Source organism: Grammomys surdaster, unplaced genomic scaffold, assembly GCF_004785775.1.
Source record: "Grammomys surdaster isolate TR1022 unplaced genomic scaffold, NIH_TR_1.0 111890, whole genome shotgun sequence".
NCBI classification, from domain to species: domain Eukaryota; kingdom Metazoa; phylum Chordata; class Mammalia; order Rodentia; family Muridae; genus Grammomys; species Grammomys surdaster.
Genome location: NW_021611594.1, coordinates 18,728 through 22,308, shown reverse-complemented (window position 1 = coordinate 22,308; position 3,581 = coordinate 18,728). Strand labels below are relative to the sequence as shown.

General features: G+C 40.2%; 1 pseudogene; it reads left to right on the top strand.

Moving 5' to 3' along the window:
* The first annotated feature begins 695 nt into the window (after positions 1 to 695).
* LOC114635555 lies at positions 696 to 3,189 on the top strand (annotated as a pseudogene).
* The last annotated feature ends 392 nt before the right edge of the window (positions 3,190 to 3,581 follow it).

Genomic DNA, 3,581 nt, shown 5'->3' with positions numbered 1-3,581 from the left:
AGTCCTGTCAGGGTCACAATCAAAGATTGATGTCAATAACTAATGATAGGAATTTCAAAGATGAAGTGACTTATTCCATGCAGTGTAGCTGGATAAATAAAGACTGTAAAAAATATGGAAGCTTATTTTCCTCACTTTCTTTGAGGGCCTGGAAAGCTAAGCACGATCATCATCCAACAAGTGGCTGAGGCTTCAGAGTTCATCATGATCCCTTCCCAGTGGGATGGATTCACTCCATCTGTGGCTGCAATTGAATGCTCCTTTGGGAACTTGGATACTTTGGAGAAAAATCATACCACTAGTGAGAATTATGGCTTTAAAACCAGCACAGGCGAAACCAAGCAGTTCTAGATTAGACCTGCTGTAGTGGCCCAGGCTGAGCAGTGATGGAACACATATGTAATCTCAACACTTAGGAGGCACTTGCAGGCAATTCTCTATGAGTCCAGGCTACTGAGATCTATAAAGCAAGTTTCAGGATAGCCAAAGATATAGGTAGTTTTGTAAAGATAGTATCTCAAAGAACAAAGAAAAAAACTGAGGGTGCTCAAATTGACAGATTGAGTTCTCTATCCTCATTATTAGTAATCTAGCCCTTACATTTACTTGTGTGAGCAGAAGGGCTTCCTAAGTTTCTTGTCATTCATGGTATATTTTCCCGCCTTCTCTAGGTTGACTCTTCAGAGGAAGACACAATGAAAGTCTACTCTCCACTCACCCTTGAAAAGTTGGCAAGACAGAGGCTACTGAGGGGAGGAGGCCTTGGCCATTTCTGCTCTCAAGGACCTGCCCAATATTCTGTTCCCAGTGATGTTTGAGGAGGCCTTCACTAATGGACATACAAAGGTCTTGACAGCCATGATACCTGTGTGGCCCTACCCATACCTTTCTGTAGGAAGGATGATAAAAAACCTCAACTTGGAGACTTTGAAGGCTGTGCTTGAGGGACTAGATATACTGATTGCACAAAAGTTTTGCTCCAGGTAGGCAAGATTTTCTGGGGTTGGAGGAAGGTTCTTTGAGTGCTGAGAAGGAGAAACTAGGGACACAATATTTGGTCAACTGTGAATCAGAGGCTTCTGATCATCAATTGTTTCTTTTACCCACAGTCTGGACTGTTCTCTTCTGAATATAGAGGCTGAGAAAGGTGTAGAGGATTGGATTTAGTCTCAACTCTCTGGACAAATAATAAATAATGTAGAAGACAGAAAAGAATAGACACACCCAAAAGGGGTGGATGTTTTCTTGTATCCCTCAAGGTACAAGTGAAATGACAGTGGGATTTAGCAACTTTGCATGAAGGGAAGAATGGGCTAAAGATGCCTGTCTTGCAAAGAATGCTATTGATTCACTGAGCATGAGTCTCAGAGCTTGAGTCTAGATACAGGAAAACAAAGTTTTGAACCAAACAGCTTAAATGTAATATGTAGAGTAGAATCAGACTATAAAATGTGTCTTTGTTTACCTTTTGAGAGTTATACTCATTTCTTCCACAGTAGGTGCAAGCTCAGAGAGATCATTTGGAGGAATGGATATCATGATATTTTTGGCATATGCACTCGATCCTATGAAGGCTTACCAAGATTCATGACACAGAAGCACCCAGTGCAGAATACTCCTGGCTGTGGGGTAAAGAAAGAATTGAAGGTGACAACACAACTTGAACTCATAGAGGGCAGACTTGATGAATCTGCCACATACTACTTGTTGCAGTGGGCCCAGCAGAGAAAAGATTCCATTCATCTGTGCTGTAGAAAGCTAAAGATTCAGGGCTCAACCAAAGCCACAATCATAGAATTCTTCAACTTTTTACATTCAGGCTGTATACAAGATCTACAGCTACTTCATCTTCGTATAGAAGATTTGGCTTTTCTTAATCCCTACCTGAGACAGATGAACAATCTTCTCAATCTCACACTAAGTCACATCACATATATCCTAAGTGATTCCGAAATTTCTCAACTTCCCACATTCCAGTGCTTGGAGAGTATCTCTGTAAATAATGTCTCCTTTATATACGGCAACCTGAAAGGATTCCTCAGGTAAGGAAGGGTCGAGTAGCAGACTAGAGAAAACACATCTCTTTTCTTTTGCCTTAGTTTTGATGTGGTTTTGTTTTTTGTTTTGTTTTGTTTCGTTTCGTTTTGCAAGCTATGGAAGCTTTTATGGTCTGGCAAACATAAAGCTATCACTATTAGAGACATAGCATCTCGAGGCAATGCACCCTGTGCTAAGATCTGTATGACCAGGCACAAGCAACCTCTTATTGCCTATCTGTAAAAACTTTTGAGTTCAGAAACAGATTAAGAAGATGAGAAATATGGGACAATGGGTTTCAAGGTGAAGACAGGATCATGAAACTTGGAGGAACAAAACCTTGTAGAACTCTTAAAAACAGTACTAGGAAGTTGTTGAATTTTGTTTAGGGTAGTTAGTCATTCTTACATATTCCATGTTGCCTTGATATATCCATTGCTGTGGTTTTCTGTCAGGCGCTGAGTCATGATTATGGTGATATCTTAAAGACCCGGACTAGAATGTTGTGAGCTTTGTGAGCAGAAAACAAAAAGCCATGTCCTGAGGGTTGTTCTCAATATGCATTCAGAATGAGTTTGGGAGAAATGTCACCTGCTTAGCTGCTAAGTCTATGAACACTCTTTAACACCATTTGACAGAAACAATAATGTGTTCTCTCCTCAGGTGCCTAAAGAAACCCTTGGATTCACTTAGTATCACTGACTGTAACCTCTCACAATCAGACTTGGATTTCCTGCCCTATTGCCTAAATATTTTTGAGCTCAAATTGCTAAGCCTTGCTTATATTAATTTATGTTATTTACACCTTGAGCCTCTCAGGTTTTTCCTTGAGAGAGTTGGACATAGCCTGGAATACCTTGAATTAGAGGCATGTGGTATACAGGACTCTCAGTTCAATACCCTGCTACCTGCCATAAGCGAATGTTTCCACCTCAGTGATGTCAGTTTCTGTAATAATGACTTTTCTCTGCTTTTCCTGAAAGAACTTCTACAGCACACAGCCCAGCTGAGCCAGCTGAAAAGTGAGAAATACCCTGCCCCTCTGGAGTGCTATGAAAAGGGTGTAATACTTTCACACAGATTAGAAAACTTTTGTCCTGAGCTCCTGGACATACTCAGGGCCAAAAGAAAGCCCAAGGAGGTCACCTTTGAAACAACCGCATGTTCTAAGTGTGGTGGGTTCTACATTTATGATCTGGAAACCCAAAGTTGCACTTTTGAAAATAACTAATGTTAAGGTTGACTGTGGAAGACAGAAATGGAAGCTGAGTATTGGAGATTGCTAAAATCCTAAGTGAATGTCCACTGCTGAATGGAGCATGGAAATGTCAATCACCTATAGGGCTGAAACACACTGGAAAGGCAAGAACTTCCTCTGAGATGGTAAATGAATGTAGCATCTACAGATATTATCAAGCACTTTTTTCTTCTCTAGGATTATTATAGTTTGTGTGTATTTTAATAGAGGCACTTTCCATGAGGAGATTGCCTCCACTTTTGATTTATACAATAAATATTTTGATATTTAATAACTATTTTGTGTT